The 18,978-nt window shown below is 35.2% G+C and overlaps 1 protein-coding gene across 1 annotated transcript in view; it reads right to left on the bottom strand.

Moving 5' to 3' along the window:
* Window positions 1-16,272, bottom strand: part of LOC112053613 (protein sprint) — a gene marked incomplete in the record, with an annotated part of 148,399 nt that extends 132,127 nt beyond the window's left edge. The window contains 1 exon segment of the mRNA XM_052886053.1: window positions 16,007-16,272.
* Window positions 16,273-18,978: the final 2,706 nt, after the last annotated feature.

Raw genomic sequence — 18,978 nt, 5'->3', positions numbered from 1 at the left:
GGGAAGGGTAGGAGTAGGATAGGGGTAGTTGAAAGTTTACATCGAGTTTCACGCGGACGAAGTCGCGGGCGTCGGCTAGTCTATACTAATATTATAAAGAGGTAAAGTTTGTAAGTTTGTCACATTTTTTAAATGGGGTAATCTTCGGAACTACTGGTCCGATTTTAAAAATTCTTTCACCAGTAGAATGCTACATTATCGGAGAGTGCTATAGGCTATATTTTATATTGGTATCATATATATTAGCCGAGCTATTACAGTTTTTGTCATACAGGTCGGACTGAACTCCTCTTAAACAGACTTATTCGCATGCGCTGCGTTAACTATTGTGTAAAATTGAAATTAATGAATGAAGACTTTATGTATCTTTAAAAGTTCTACAAAAAAGTCTTTGACACCGTATATCTATCTTCTATATATTAGCAGATATAGTACCTTTTGTGTTTTAAAAATTATTAATTTTATATACTTAGGTTTACGTCATTATTTATACAACTAAACTTTAATCCTTATTAAAATAAATTATATAATAATCACAAGGATATTATGGAGATAAGATTTGCCCTTTACAGTATGTTAATTACTTAAATAGTTTCGGAGATAATACAAAATTTCTAAAAAACGCAGAAATTCCGTTATATGACGCCCGGCGCTTTCATTTACGTAGTTCCCGTTCCCGTGTGAATATGGGGATCAAACATAGCCTATGACACTCGCAAATAACGTAGCTTTCTATTGGTAAAACAATTTTCCAAATCGGTCCAGTAGATCCAGAGATTACCTCCTACAACCACACGAACTTTACCTCTTTATATTATTAGCACAGAAGTCTCTATTTCTCTTGGTCATACCACCTCTCGAAGGACTCGACCGATTTTGCTAAGGGTAGGAGTAAGATAGAGAAGTTAGGTAGGTAGGGTAGGGTACGGGTAGGGAAGCGTAGGGGTAGTGTAGGGTAGAGGTACGGGTAGGATAGGGAAGTGGTAGGGTAGGGGTAGGATAGGCGTGAGATAGGGGTACGGGTGGGATAGGGGTAGGAAAGGGATAGGGTACGGGGAGGGTAGGGGTAGGATGGGGGTAGGGTGAAGGTAAGGTAGGGGTAGGGTAGGGGTAGGTTTGGGGTAGGATAGGGGTAGGGTGGGGGTAGGGGTAGAGGTACGGGTAGGATAGGGAAGTGGTAGGGTAGGGGTAGGATAGGCGTGAGATAGGGGTACGGGTGGGATAGGGGTAGGAAAGGGATAGGGTACGGGGAGGGTAGGGGTAGGATGGGGGTAGGGTGAAGGTAAGATAGGGGTAGGGTAGAGGTAGGTTTGGGGTAGGATAAGGGTAGGGTGGGGGTAGGGGTAGAGTACATGTAGGGGTTGGGTAGGGTAGGGTTGGGGTAGTGGTAGGTAGGGGTAGGGGTAGGGTAGGGTAGGGGTAGTAGTAAAGTTGACATCGAAATTTACGCGGACGAAGTCGCGGGCGTCCGCTAGTAAGTTATAAATGCGATAATAACTATGTCTGGTTTGTTAGGATTTTTGCCTAAAATGGAACTTGGAGAAGTAACTATATAAGAAAAATAAAAGTTGAACTATTTCAAATATGAAAGTTGTGAAGAAGATATGAAATTGAAAATTGTATAAAAATTTATAATAACAAATTACTTACAAAAACTAACTCAAATGCTACTTTAGATACGGGCTAAGTCACCTGCCCAATATTTTGCACATTTTATCGATATTCAAAATTATGAATTTTAATCTAACCAAAAGTCTTTTTTAGAATAAAATCACTAAAAGATGCTTCTAGAGGATCACTTTCCTTGTTGAAATAGAATAGATTTATTATGTTAGATAACAAGTAAAGTTGGAAGATTTGTGTACCACTATCAAATTAATTAACCTTGACTTTTCGAAGTCCACTGGCCGCGACTTAGCGCGCGTGAAATTCTATTTGTTGCAAATGCGAAAACTAAAGGTTTTGCGGAATACTACATACAAAATAATATATAAGACAGGCTGTAGTATTTGTAAGCTGTGAGTTTATGTAATCTATGGTATAATCTATCTCCATTCCAATTTTCATCCACATCGGTTCAGTTCAGTAGTTGCAGCATAAAAAAGTAACATATAGTTACATAGTTAAATATTACATGAAAATTTTGGCAGTTTTAATATTACACTAATAAAATCATAAGCAAGAGGTATTTCAAAACCATTGTAATATTTATTTTCAAGTCAATGTTGTTAATAACCTCATGATTCATGTTCTACGAGGCATGCGATATCATAAAGACATGAAGCGCCTATTTAAATCATAAATTTCTAAGGTAATTAATATTACGTTCAACTTTTTATTGCTACTACTGACATATTTATAACATTGCAACATTAATTATTACAATATAAACAGTTCTCCACTAATTGCTAAACAATAAAAATATTGCAGTTTATACGAGGTGACACAAATAAACAGTTCCACCATAATATGATTTTTTTATATTATCACCGGCATTTTTTATAATGCCTAATTAAAGTTTATGTAAAAAAGATTATTTATTAAAACATTTATATAATTGCTGTCTTTATTAGTAAACCCAAACCAACATTTGAACATAATAACGTCCATAACATTTGAACTTACTTTTAAGATTTTGCCCTAATCACTAAAACACATTTAAAGATACTTTTGGTTTCCTGTTGTAAGCAGCTGGAAATAAAGATACTACAAATATTACATCAATTAAAATGCTTAATATTCTCCGCATTACTAAACCGCCAGTGCCCCGACGTACCTAACAAAAAACAAATGGAACATCAAACGCGACTAATTTTCAAATGAAACGAGAGGTTCGGTCGTAAATCAAATTAATAGCCAGACTAATTCAATATTCAACGCAAATAATCCCCGGACAAAAACTGCACGAGTCTGACAACTATATGGCACTAGAAAAAAGCACTTTACCTAAGTGTGGAATATCAAATAAGGGAGTTGAATAGACGATCTGTATTCAAGACGCGGCGCTCTCAGGAAGGCAAAAGCCACAATGTGTCTCGGAACATCCGACTCTTGTCCAATATTTCTATTATTGATACCGGTTACGTCGTAAACTTAGTTTATTGGGTCATTGACAAGAAATATAGTCTCGTAACTAGCATCCTTAACATGTCTGTGCCCTCTGAGATACGATACTCCTAGCTTGATGACTGTATCATACTCGTATATTGCAACTTGCTTGCGTTATTATTTATTAGTTTTTAACATTGAAACCCTTGAAATAAAACTTCATTGTTCATAATTGTGCATTATGATTATTATTGTAAAAATAACCAAAGAACAGACAGGATTTTTTCTATAATATTTCTACTGTTGTATTCTACAAGCTGTATCTCAAGTAGATACCGTTCGCTTGGAAATATGAGGATAAAACTATTGTCCTCTCTTCTAGACTATAATCTATCTCTGTGCCTGTTCATGTTCTTTATTATGTTCTTAGTTGTTGCTTGTTCATAATCTATTCTATCATCTATTATATTCGTTTTATGGTTTTAACTATACTTAACAATTAATACGACAACAACAACAAACAATTAATCGTATATCCTCATATACAAATAAAATAATGAATGCCATTTTCAATTTTACGTATATCTAATATCTAAGTCCCCACTAGGTGGACCGAGAACATCAAGCGGATTGCAGGATACTGGCGGCTCGAGACCATCGTGCATGGAAGTCCTTGCATGAGGCCTATGTCCAGCAGTGGACGTTCATCGGCTGATATTGATGATGATAATGACTAGGTATCTATTTTGTCAACATTTTAACATTACGATAAGTGTTTTCTCATTTCATTGAGAACTTGGTAGTATAGTAATTAGGGTTTTGAGTGCAACCGAATTACCACCAATGATACAGGTTACTTACTCGTAACAGAGGTCTAATCAACATGGGAACACGCGAACACCGCAGATCCAGGTTCAACTAATGGGACTTAATCAATTTAACTCTTCAAGTCGAGTCTCGTGTGTTACGTAATTGGCAGCGGGATGCGGGTGACATGCCGCGATGTCGGAGATTAATGATGTTTCGAATTGCGAATAGATAGATGAGTGATAGTATCGAGTATCGACACGTAACTGTTCGATAAAGAAAATATATATTTTTATAAAGAAGTTCTTTTACGTTGCAACTGGCTGACCAAAGCTTCAAATAAAGTACTAGGTTTACAGAGAGTGTTAGCTTGATTTCTACACTCTCTACAATGTTCTCTATCATTTTTTACGAAAATTGTACACACACGGTCTCAAAGTACCAGGATAACATAATCTGTTAAGAGATTTTATATAATTTCTTTTATATTAGAAGAACTTCTCTGCCGAGGAAAGTCCCCAACCGCACAATTTTGATCCTTTTTATTGGACTACAAAAATATACGGCGTACGCCATACAAATAAAAATTTCACCAAAACGCGATGAATTCTTTATTTTTCGATAGATGAATGATTACAAAGTTGTAAATCCAAATTCTAATATTGTTGTAGATAGGAAAAGCAAGTAATTTAGTATACGTACTAAGGGTTCTATCGAACGAAATAATTAAATTAACATTAACATAAAAAAAATGCACCTTTCGCGAAATTTAATACAGTGTAGGTATAAAGAGAGAGGTTACGCAAACGATATAAAATTAATGGAGTAGAATGATAAAACGTTAAATTTAACAAATGAAGTGAGCTCGTGTTTTTCTTTCATAATTTGTTTAGGGTCTCGGTAAATAGAACCGCCATTAATCATTGAGTAACGGTGCTACACGTTCAAAATGGATGAAATAAACGTTACTATCACTGTCAAATAAAAACGTAAGTATACGTTTTTAAAGGTGTATACAAAAACCCTTTATAGTGTATAATGTTTTGTGTTTTAAGTATTATCGCAAACCAATCAAAAGATCAGTCGTTTTGTTTTAAACATTCTCCTGTACATATTTTCCATTCTGTTTTCTGTGACATTGTTCAAATATGAGTAGGTATAGATACTCATCATCATCATCATGTCAGCCGATGGACGTCCACTTCAGAACCTTTGTAGGCCTTCTGAGCCGCTACTATTTTGACAACGATTTATTCTATCAATTGTACCATGACAAACCACAACCTTCACGCCATACTTTAAGGTTATGTGCTCACAAGAGACTGAACTACGAGTAAACGAAGGTTGGGAAAATGTTACAACAGAACAGTCCATGTACAGACGTACAATAAAACAGTTAGAGATTATATTGAGAGGCGTAGAAGTGAGTAATTAATCTAAAGATATGTATGTGTTACTTATGTTAAAGTCTATGTAGCCTTTCGAGAACAATATAGTCACTTTTGTGACTAGGTTCTTTAAATGTATGTAGGTAATGTAATTTAAATATTAAATTATAGTCCGATTACTAAATGTTTAAATGATAATTTATTATGGCCGAGATACAAATCTCTTTAAAGTTCAAAACACTTTTGTAAGGCCCTTCGAAAGATACGCCTCGACCCAGATTTCAGTGGGATGAACGTTTAAAAGATTAAATTTTAATCGTTCAACGTAGAAGTGAAAGATATAATGGCTCCAGCAAACGGTATTTTAGTATAAAAGTTGTTCGTAAGCGCAAGATATACTCGTACAGAAGTAGTACTTAAAATAGGATTGGATTTAATATTTATTTGAGTATTATTTTTAAATATTTTAGAATTCAAACTATCGTGAGTGTTATTCATATATTTTTTTTATGAAACACAGCTAAAAGTCACGTGATACAATGTCAAAGTATGCCCGACTAAACGAACGAACGAACTCATACGGGGCCCTTAGTCATGAGCTGGTTCTTGCAACGCGGCACGATCCAAACTAAAACTAGTTCGAAACTAGTTGGGCGTTTTGACGACCTCACTAGCGCAGTTGGTAAAGCTTTGGATCTCAATTCTCAACAGAGAGTTCCTGGGTTCGATTTCCAGTGCGGGTCAGTTAAGGATTTAATAATTAGCCCAGGTCTGATCTGGTGGTAGGCATCGGCCGTGTCCAATCGCTAGTTACCACCCTACCGGCAAAGATGTACCGCCAAGTGATATAGCGTTCCGGTACTATGCCGCGTAGAAATCTCCAGTGGTATGGGTAGAGTAAACGGCACTGTCATTTAACAGGTGAGATCGCAGTCAAGAGCCAACTTGTCACAAAATGAAAAGAATACTTTATATTTTTTTTAGTTTAATCAAAATATAGGAAACAGTTAAAGTGTTTCTAGAAACTCCTTTAATCCTGACTGTCTCCAATCTATACTAATATTATAAAGCTGAAGAGTGTTCGTTTGAACGCGCTAATCTCAGGAACTACTGGTCCGATTTGAAAAAATCTTTCAGTATTAGATAGCCCATTTATCGAGGAAGGCTGTAGGCTATATATTAGCCCTGTATTCTTACGGGAACGGGCACCATGCGGAAGAAACCGCGCGGTGTCAGCTAGTCAACAATATGGAACAACGAAAATGGATAATGAAATGCAGCCGTCGTTCTCAGAATTTGGACTCACCGTCTCTGCAGGCTATGAAGTCGACCGCTATGCGCAATATAAGGAGCCGGTCGGAACAATGGGCCCCGTTGTCTTTTCCGGAGCGTCCGTAACTGCACATTAGCGAATGTTCCGCCACATACGAAGTGGCAATTAAAAAGCCATGAAACGTACGGAAAGATAGACAAGAATCGTAATTAGGGATCCAATGATCCGGCGTGCCAATTAGCATTGCGGTTTTATCTCATATTTCTCAGTTAACTGTGATATTTGTTTATATATCCCACTTTATAGTGTGAATGTGTGTTTTGAAGAGTTTTGGATGTGTGGCTCTTGCAATTCAAACATTTGACTGGATTCATATTGAGTTTGGCAAATAGATAACAAACTATTCACGTCGTATATATGCGTTGTTTTATAACTAAATATTTCTAGAGAAATGGTGTCAATGTAGTAACGTATTTATATTTCAGGTCTATTTCAGTTAGGTTCAGTATTAATTTAGTTTTGCCTATCATCATTATCAACCCATATTCGGGTGGGCATAACCTCACTGCTAAGCTCGAATCTCCTCTCAGAATGAGAGGGGTTAGGCCAATAGTCCACCACGCTAGCCCAATGGTACTGGTTAAATAAATTGTATTAATCTTCGAAACATTGACCGGTCCAGAAAATTACTTGGAAATTGCTTTAAACAATCTTATTGAATATACTATTGTATATTACTTGCAATAAATGCATACATACATTGTGTTTTCGTGCGATGGTCAAGTCAATCTATGTTATTTAAAATATAAAAGAATATTAAATATTGTTACAGTCATAAGATGTTCTTAGGTTAGCTAATTACGTAAAATTTTATGACAAAAGATCCTAGACACAGAGAAGATAAGTGACAGAATAAAGTAACCGACTCGGTATTACATGGATCTCACAACTTTTTACGGTAGAAGAACTGAGTTGCGAGACTTGGTAAGACTTTACAAGGTTTGTTTTTGATGGCATTGATCTAAATCTTAATAGTTTCCAGACACAAAAATTGTCTGAAATAAATAATAATATAATTAAATGATTATGAAACACGGCTAAAACTCACGTGATATTACGTCGGAGTATGCCCGACTAGTTTCGAACCCATACGGGGCCCTTAGTCATGAGCTGGTTCTTGCATCGCGGCACGATCCAAACTTCATAATCATTTAATATGAATAACACTCACGATAGTTTAAATTCTAAAATAATATAATTTTTGTGTTTTCGGTTGGAAAAACACGATTGTCAATTATAGAGTCATGGCATTTGGTAACCACAATCAGACACATTCCATCGCGACGCGGAGGCCGGAGCAACGCCCTACAGTACCGACCTGTGCCGTTTACTGATTAAGGTGAAGATCGAACTATAAGTAAAACTATAAGTAGGCGGCAATATTGTGAACAAGAAGAACTTGAATTTACAAAAAAGGAACTCAATCATACCAGTTATATGTGGGTGTTCTTAAAACGATGACAGCAGAATGTTGTATCATCTTCAAATGTGTGAGATCTTATGTAATTATTATTATCTTATCAAAGAAGTATTGTTTATGATACTTTTAGAAAATTGTGTTTAGTACTCATACTTACATACATTTCAAAATGACTTTTTTTTATTGAGAAAGAATACAATAGTACTTAAGCTAACTTATCGTAATAACTATATAAATCATGCCCACGTGGAATTGTGGCAACAATACTGGCTGCATTTCCGCGTTGGACAGCCAGGCTGATCCTTTGCGCAAAAAATGAGCCAGCCCTTCTGTCACTAGTCGAGGCAACTAGCCGCGATGAAATGATTCGGTGAAATATCTTTTTTGAAATGACTTGATAGTCAGACAGAGATCTACGAGATAGTATCATAAATGTGTTAAATGTTTTCTTTTCCCGTTTTGTCGACTTACCTATTTCAAAAGGGAAGGCAGCTTATAAATTAAAATATCTTGTAGTGAATACATAATTTCATTAACGTCTAACCGTTTCCAATATAACGAATATACATTATCATGATTATAGACGATGAACATCCATTGCAGTCAGTCTCATATATGACCTTCCAAACATCACGGCCTTGAGCCATCATCATCGAGTATAAGAGAATAAGTGTGCTAGTTTAAGTAGGTACATTAGATTGGCAGCTATGCATATAATTTGCTATAATCCTTATACGAAAAAATATTGTTAATGTTGCTCCCACGTACGCATAAGTTGAATAAGACTTTGTATACGCTTTGATAGTAATAAAACTATGACTAATAAGCAACAAAGCTAAAAACACATTAAGACCGGAACCTGTTGCAAAACTATTGACAACACGTGCAAAAAGTGGGACGCTTGCGCAATACCAGTAACTTGCGAGTTATCAAAGATTATTGCCCTCTCTAGTTAATGCAACTCAAATAACTATCTTGAGCGCCTCTCTCTAACGGTATACGCATTCTAAGCCCGCATTGTTTTTGCCAATATGTTTTAAGAAGGGGGAACAATGAACTGCATGCTTAATGCGTTATAATACTTGGAATTGAAAACGTCGTCTAGGAAGAAAAGCAATTTTTCCAAGTTGTTTGTTTCCACTTGGAAATAGAGAAGTTGTTACGAAGCGACAAATAAAAACCAGTAGCGGGGACGAGTTTTTTCATAGCACTCTATTTCTTATCTAGACATTTTTAAATAGGTAACGAGATATAGTTTGTATACTGATAATTGTGTAGTAGATAATGATGTTGCTGTTATGAAATATGATACTAGATAAGCGAACAACATTTAGTTTTATTATCCTAATTAGGCCCAGATAACCGTTAATAAAAATTATAAAGTTACACAAAGGGTCAACAGAAACGCTGCTTTGCGTTTATGTCGAGGATTAACAACGTCCACGCATACAACAAATGAATTAGATTAGTTACGATGTATTGTTGACGCGACAAGAGATGAAAAATATGGTGTAAATCCAAAATATGAAAGGGGAAGGCCAATGTCAACGACCCAAGTGCCATGGGTGCAACAATGGTCCAAAAAAAGGGGTCCTGTGCCATTACGGGTCTATATTCGCCTCAATGGAGAACTGAACATTTTTTATATCGATTAAATGGCTGGTACAAGCGACGCGTGCCCCATTCTTAATGTGTTAGCTAAAACTGGTTTAGCTTCGACATCCAAATACGCATCATAATTTTTAAATCTACCATTTCTTTATATGACCAAGTGTAACGGCCGAGCATTAATATGGTGCTAAGATTAACTCGTATAATAAAAAATCCACATTTTCTAATAATATAATAGAAAAAGTAGCTTGTAGCAATAAGGAAATAGGTAGAAGCTTTTTTACTTGTCAAGAGATCATGAAACAAATTAAAATCATTAATCATCCATCAAAATCGTTGCTGTATCGATAACATTATACCTACAACAAAAAACATAAGCAACAAAAACATTTCAAAAAACGTTCAAGGAGATAACGATTTGGATGCGTGTGTATCTAACACAATATTTAATTATATATAGATATTTACACTAAATCTATATGTTGGAAGATCTAAAACAGCTACTGAATTCATTGTTATACATCAGTACTTAGTTTCATAAAGCACGTGCTATTGTGACAACATATCAAACGGACGAGTTCATAAACCCAAAAGATAAATTAAAAACAATTTAAAATTTAGCGGCCATCTACAAAAGGGTCTCCCAAAGGTAAATTTAGTTAATATAATATATGGTAATTTGGATCCTAGCCGCAAAATCAAATTTGTTAGGAATTAAGCCCACCTCGCTTTCTGAGGGTTCGGTAAACCAGAGGACGGGGACCATGCGATCAATTTCAAAGCACCCTCGTCTATTCAGAACCCTGCTTTGTCTTTTGAATACCGCATAGTGAATAGTTGAAAAGTAATTGGGCCTGTCTTATATAGATCAATAAATATTATATATAAATCACTTTTTAATGAATACGGAAATGAATGATTAATATTTCTTGTCTGTCATTACTTTTGCATTATTATTTTAATTACGTTTAAGATTAAGAATGAACCAAATTATACAAAATAATTCCAACTACGGTTTTCTAGGTCAAGGCTTGATTGATATTTATTATATTTCTCAGCTTCACTCGACCCGATTTTATATTAACATATTGTAGTATACTCCTATGCTACAGCCAATGACACAGTTTTTTAAAGTTAATAGGAATTTTTCAAAATATCACCATGGCAACCCAAACACCACCCCCGCGCGGCCATAGGTCGCCATCTTCATTCTGTGTTTCTGTGTTCAAAGCCTAGACACGCTAATTCAAATAAAAATAATTTTAATCGTGGAAATCTTATAATTTATAAAATTTAAATAAAATTATTTAGTTAGTCATGCCAAAAGGCAAACGTAAACGTAAAAGTAATGAAAAATATGCAGATATTAGAAAAAAATTACGGAAAATCGAGGCAAGACTCGATAGGTCAACGCGGCGTCGAACCGTATCTTCAGGGGCGATGATGTTAGAAGAAAAACATCATTATTCAGGGAGTAAGTCGTCAGGTCAGTTCAACATCTTGTATAATATAATATACCCACATTTTCTTGTAAGAAAACGATTTGCTATCATAATTTAATTTCATACGTAATATGATGACATTTAGTGATGCGGGATGCCATGCCTGTCACAAAACCTTTTTTTCACTTAGCCCAACTGGGGCTAGGTCCATTCTCAAAGATCATATTAATTTATGATTCTTGTTACATTTTTATAATGTAAATTAGTGATGCGGGACGCCAACTGGGCTATCCCTGTCGCAAAACCTTTTTTCACTTAGCCCAACTGGGGTTAAGTCCATTCTCAAAGATCATATTTATGATTCTTGTTACATTTTTACAATGTAAATTAGTGATGCGGGACGCCAACTGGGCTATCCCTGTCGCAAAACCTTTTTTCACTTAGCCCAACTGGGGTTAAGTCCATTCTCAAAGATCATATTTATGATTCTTGTTACATTTTTACAATGTAAATTAGTGATGCGGGACGCCAACTGGGCTATCCCTGTCGCAAAACCTTTTTTCACTTAGCCCAACTGGGGCTAGGTCCATTCTCAAAGATCATATTAATTTATGATTCTTGTTACATTTTTATAATGTAAATTAGTGATGCGGGACGCCAACTGGGCTATCCCTGTCGCAAAACCTTTTTTCACTTAGCCCAACTGGGGTTAAGTCCATTCTCAAAGATCATATTTATGATTCTTGTTACATTTTTACAATGTAAATTAGTGATGCGGGACGCCAACTGGGCTATCCCTGTCGCAAAACCTTTTTTCACTTAGCCCAACTGGGGTTAAGTCCATTCTCAAAGATCATATTTATGATTCTTGTTACATTTTTACAATGTAAATTAGTGATGCGGGACGCCAACTGGGCTATCCCTGTCGCAAAACCTTTTTTCACTTAGCCCAACTGGGGCTAGGTCCATTCTCAAAGATCATATTAATTTATGATTCTTGTTACATTTTTATAATGTAAATTAGTGATGCGGGACGCCAACTGGGCTATCCCTGTCGCAAAAACTTTTTTTTCACTTAGCCCAACTGGGGCTAAGTCCATTCTTAAAGATCATATTTACGATTCTTGTTACATTTTTATAATGTAAATTAGTGCGGGACGCCATCTGGGCTAAAAAATGCTGGTCACGTAAAAAAAAAAAAAAAACTGATAATGGTATGGCATTGATAAACATTTCGGTTTTAATCGCTTATATGGCTTCACTCCTTGACCAGCCTGACGAATATAAATCAAACCCTAGCATGCAGAATATGCCTGTGGCTTCTACCACAAATCTTTCAGCGATCCCTATTTGACCACCTCGAACAGTACTCCGAGCCCAAGCTCAGCGGGTAATCAATCTTGCGCCCGGAGCCCGACACCAGCCACTGCGATCGTGCTAGTCTCAAGTGATGCAGAGTCCCAGGAGCCAGAGATCGATGAAGAGATGCTCGCTCTATTGGGTGATTGTATTGTAGACAACAAATTTGGGAAGGCTATCCATAAAGACCTAAAGACCATCATGATGGCTTGAAATACTTAGTAAGGGGCTACAAAAGGAGGTTAAAGATAAGATACTCCAAGAATATTGAATACCCGAAAATTGCGATTTGTTGGTCGCGCCCGTCCTTAACCCTGAGGTTAAGGCAGGCAATGGTCAAGAGGGATTCATCACTAATGACTAAACAGAAACGCCGTTGCGGCTATTAATCAAGCTATTGAATTATCACTAGCTAAGGAAAATCACACAAAAATATTGAAGATGTTTGTTTTTCAGATTCCTTAAGAAGTAATAATAATCCTAATAATAATCGATTAATCTCGAAAACCCTGCCTTGGAAAACGGGGCTGAAGTCTGAAACAGAGAAGCCTCGCCGCAGCCAGGGTCATCGTGTAGCGCTGAACAGCTCTCAACAGCGGGGGATATCCGACCAGCCAGCACCGAGAACTTACAAGTACCCGAGACAGTACCTCTAAAATTATTTAGTTAGATTGCAGCGCTATATTAAATGTTGGAGTGATATTACAGATGATCCCATCATTTCATCGTGGTTACATGGATATGAAATTCCTCTTACTTCATTTCCAATTCGTATTCGGAATAATACTTCAGACTTTGTTAATCAATCTAATGTCTGTTAGATATAATTGCTATATCTATATCTATATAAATCTGTCAATCTAATGTCCGTTATATATTAATGCAAAATCTAGATGCACGCACACATTAATGGCGAATTTATTTTAAACATATTTTTAGTTCCGAAACCAAATGGCGATAAAAGATTACTTTTGCATAAATAGATTTGTTATCACATTTTTAAAATGGAGGATTATAGAAATATCTCCAAGCTTATTACACACAACTATTATATGGCAAAAATTGATATATGAAGCATGCCTATTTTTTTTTCTAAATCATTAGAAAGACTTGGGACTTACAACTCACAACTTGTAAGTTTTTAGGTTTTATGTTCGATGCGATAGAAATAACTATAAAGTTACCTATTTAAAAAAAAAAAAAGAGATTAAAGAATCATTAATAAAATACATTAATCAGAATAAGTGTAAATACTATCAATCTTGAAATAAAAGTAGCTTGCTTTGGTCTGAAAGTTTGTGCTAAAAAGCTTAAATAGTAACGAAGTATTACTGCGAATTGATAATGTTCCTGCTATATCATACATCTGAATGAAATTGCTAGAGAGATGGCAAGATGGCAGTAGTGTGAAACAAGAAATATAACAGTGATTGCCTCGTATACTATAATAGTTTCCCTTGTATGCTAAAGATAATCTTGAAGCCTATTCTATAAGGCATAGGGACATAGGAACTTTGTGAATATGTTTCTTATGTTTCTTTTAAAAATAGTTTATATTTTCGGTAAATCAGAGATAGACCTCTTTGCTTGATGTAATGTATGTGCCACTTCTCGTTACATTTCTCGAAAAACGTTCTCAATGCATGGGCTGTCAATGCCTTTACTGTTTCATGGTTTCATTTATCATTTTATGCATTCCCTCCGTTCTCCTTTATTTTGAAAGTGTTACAAAAAATAATATGCGATAAAGCAGAAGGCAAAGTATTTGTGCCCTATTGGCCAACTCAAGCGTGGTAACCTATCCTTAAAAAAAAAAAAAAAAATTGCAGTAAAAGATCCTATTTATTTTGGTCCACGTATTAGTTTATTTGAAATTTCTTCTAGAGTTATCCTGGTTGCCGTGACATATTCTGGCAAGCTTTATTAAACAAATCAATGTTACCTAATTCAGTCGAGATTATGTGAGCTTCTTTAACTATTAACACGTATCAACGATGGGTGTTTTAAGGAATGGCTGGATTATTGTAAAAAAAAAAAAAAACAAATTAATTATTTAGATCCTTCTATTCCATTAACATTTCAAAATTGTACCAAATATGGCACAGTTAATAGTTAGGTGTTTTCAGATTAAAACCACAAAGGTCCTAGGTATAATCTGACCATGCCCATCATCCCAGCATCGTGCTTAATTATTTATCTGATTTTTGGCCTGGGAATACAAAAAAAAAAAAAAAAGAAGTCTTTTACTTTGCTAACCTTGGTCACCGCACTTCGAGTACAAACTTTAGCTCTTATTTAATTAACTAACATGAAAATATTTGAGAATATTGAAATAATTATAAAAATTCCAGATTTGATAAAAACTTCAAATATAAAATAATTTCAACCTTTATTAAAACTACCGTTTTTTCAATGAAAAACCTGAAATTTGTCCCGCTAAAGATATGAAATCGTATACACAAAAAACTAGATTATTACGCACAAAAAAAATAAGACTGCTTGTTTCATAGTATCAAAAATCATCATCAGAATATTTTATCCCAAAGGCTTAGCCATTGGATAAAAGACACAATTCAAAACAGTGGTGAAGATACGTCAATATTCTCTGCACATAGTAGGTACTCGACATGCGATCATTTCAGCAGCTAATAGACTTGGGGTTAATTTTGATATAATTAGGAAGACAGCGGGATGGACTCTGACATCCTCAGTCTTTGCAAAAAATTTATAATCAAGAAGTTATATCCGATCATAAACAATTTGCGTTGTCTATATTATATAACAACAATAATATGAATGGTTCATAATATACTCTGATTGTTTTACTCATGTAATCCTAACGGAAATGATTAAGAATTAAAATTCTACATATGTAGTTCACATAACTTTTATTTACTCTGAACATCCTACAATATGTTAATATAAAATCGGGTCGAGTGAAGCTGAGAAATATAATTAAGGATCAAACGAACTTACCTGGAAGTGAAGTTCGATCATAATTATATGATCAGCTTCACTCGACCCGATTTATAAATAAGCACCCTCCCATATGTAGCAAATATTTATTTACTTCCCTACCCATTATGTGAACTAGTCAATATCCCTAACTCTAAACTAAATGAAGATGGCGACCTATGGCCGCGCGGGGGTGGTGTTTGGGTTGCCATGGTGATATTTTGAAAAATTCCTATTAACTTTAAAAAACTGTGTCATTGGCTGTAGCATAGGAGTATACTACAATATGTTAATATAAAATCGGGTCGAGTGAAGCTGATCATATAATTATGATCGAACTTCACTTCCAGGTAAGTTCGTTTGATCCTTAATAATATGCTAATTAACAAACTTGTTTGACCAATCTATTTCTTAAATAAATATAAATTATAGTATCTAATGTGCAATATTGCAAACGCATAGACTCCAAAACGCTTTAGCATACAATGTTATAAGATAACACTTATCAGGACTGATAAAGAAACTGTGTTGATGATATCATTAAGGACGATGAAAAAGGCAATATAAGTAATATTTCTACAACTACAAAAAATGTACTAAAAAAATGGTACTTAAATAAAAAATAACAAGCAATAATACGTACTACAAAAACGGGTACCGTCAAACAATCACTTGAACAAAACGAAAACACAGTATAAGTAAAGAAGCACAAAACTACAAACAAAACAAATAAAATGGCGTAAACTGGGTATAAACTTCGAATTTACCGGTCAACTCGCGAACTTTCAATCACTTCACAATTCGACGACGATATCAAATTTTCGCAGTGAAATTTGATATGTGTACAGTATCAAACGCACGAGACAGTACGCGCGCCGCGGCGACCGGGTAACAACTGACGTTCACTGCCGGCCTGCTATCTCCATCCCACTCCAATACGCATGTCCGGAACCAGATCCCTTCGTTTCCACATTATTTTCTTTTTTATAACGCTTTTCAATCACCTTAAATAACATCAAGTCTCGTTTAAGTATTACACAAGTTGTAAAACAAAACATGTGAGACGCGGCGGCAAGGTCGAACGTGATTGTATTATTATCTACACTTATTTCTAACTGCCATTCCGGTTTTGCACCTGTTTCAAATTCAGAGCTAACAGCTTCAGAATATAACCCCATCTGCCTTTCCAGCAGAATTTTATTACGATACGATATTTAATAGTAATCGTTATATCGTCTTTAATTAATACTATATGCATATAAATTATTATCAAATGCCATTACCGTTTTAAATATAAATCATACGAAATAATCACACTTAGAACACTTTTTATTACCTACTTCTATAATTATAGTGCAAGTTACCAAGTTACCGCCAAGTGATTAGCCTTCATGTACGATACCGCGTAAAAACTGTCAGTGGTTACAAATACATGATCATCATCATCATCATATCAGCCGATGGACGTTCACTGCAGGACATAGACCTTTTGTAGGGACTTCCAAACGTCCCGATCCGATCCTTCCTGCATCCAGCGAATCCCAATACAGCGATACGTTACACATACAAATTGTACATATTTCAAATTATCCCACTACCATCTTCTCCTACATGATGACATAAAATAAAGTGATATCGCTGTCAAGAATTAACTTGTCATTGCAAAATTTCATCTTTCAATAACATTTTATTTTTAATTTATAAACTTACATATTAATTATGTAATATGAATAATTGTTTGTATAACAGTTTTCTCTTTAATACCGTATACATATATTGCACAGTATCATCGCTTTCTCCAGCGTATAATAGGATAATGAAAGCAGTGACAACGCGTCACAATACACAATAGGCATACGAGGCATACAGTTGAGAAAGACCCAAACTTTTATATGACTCATATTGAATTACTTTTTAACAATGTTGTCATTATGATTTTTATTTTGAACGCCTGCGACTTTGTCCACATAAATATCGAAAATCACCCTAAATATAAACTTGTAGGTAGGTATAACGAAGGGAAAAAAAATCACAACATATTATGTTCCTTTAAAGTTTCGTGATAGCCCAGTGGATATGACCCCTGCCTCCGATTCCGGAGGGTGTGGGTTTGCATCCGGTCCGAGGCATGCACCTCCAACTTTTCAGTTGCTAGCATTTTAAGAATTTAAATATCACGTGTCTCAAATGGTGAAGGAAAACATCGCGAGGAAACCTGCATACCAGATAACTTTCTCAATTCTCTGCGTGTGTGAAGTCTGCCAATCCGCATTGGGCCAGCGTGGTGGACTATTGGCCTAACCCCTCTCATTCTGGGAGGAGACTTGAGCTCAGCAGTGAGCCGAATATGGGTTGATAACGATGCGATGTTCCTTTAACATTTTGAATTAATTTTTGTTAAAGAGTTATGAGTTAGTTAGTTACCCTAGAGTTATAGGGAAAAACTTTCGAGCATCCTGTATATGTTATAAAATAAACAAAAAGTATCCTTATAATATTAGTAATTGAACAATAAGCCTACTCTACATAATTACGAGTTTAGTATTTAAGACTGTGGTATTCGGATGACCTTCCAAGAGTCTTATATCCATCATTGAATAACGATGATGATGATGATGATGATGATGATATAGGAACTTGACATGTATGATGGCAACTATATAAGATACATGAAGTAATTGCTCAAAATGGTTCAGAATTAAATTCAACAGTTGCAAGAATATCTAACAAGGAAATAAAGATTAACGAAAATAAACATTAAGACTTTACCAGACTTGATCAGTAAATTTGAAACACTTTGTATACAATTTTGTAGAGCGACTTCATTGTTCCTCCAGGAAATTCACATTTCCTCATTGCGTTCGCTTAGTCACGACAAAGAGAAAAAAAAAGAAAACACACGACAGTGTATTGTGGTCATGTAACACTTATGGTCTGTTATAGATTCACACCTGCAGCGTATATCCTGTATAATTTTAATCGTATAACAATTTTACATCTTATTTCGATTGCAATAATATTTTCTAAAGGAAGAGCATCAGGAAAAATGAGGGTAAATAATTGATATTGAGAATTATGTAATATACTGTACTATTCTTATATCATCAAATGTAAAATATAAAGTTTGCTTTTTTGTTAAATGTCAGTACCTAAATGTAGATTTATTTTATATACCTTAAATAGGCTTGAGAGATGCTTGTAAGAATGTCGAACATCAATAGGTATTAAGAAAATTAAATAAAATATAGTAACATTAGATGGAAGATCGGATACAAATTTATATATCTACGCCTGCTTCTATTCAACAATATTCTGGAAATCTCGAAATATAGACAGATGTTATGCGTTACTCTATAATATCAAATAGGGCATTCATCTCATTTATATAATACTAGAGGACGCCCGCAACTTCGTCCGCGTGGAATTCAGTTTTTCACAAATCCCGCGGGAACCATGGACTTTTCCGGGATAAAAAGTAGCCTATAGGTTAATCTAGAGTTAAGTCTATTTCCAATCCAAATTTCAGCCAAATCACTTCAGTAGCCGCAGCGTAAAAGAGGAACAAACATACTTACACACTTACACACAAACTTTCGCCTTTATAATATTAGTGTG

This window comes from Bicyclus anynana, chromosome 16, assembly GCF_947172395.1.
Source record: "Bicyclus anynana chromosome 16, ilBicAnyn1.1, whole genome shotgun sequence".
Lineage (NCBI taxonomy): Eukaryota > Metazoa > Arthropoda > Insecta > Lepidoptera > Nymphalidae > Bicyclus > Bicyclus anynana.
Note: the sequence above shows the minus strand (reverse complement) of the source record. Positions and strands in the feature narration are given on the sequence as shown.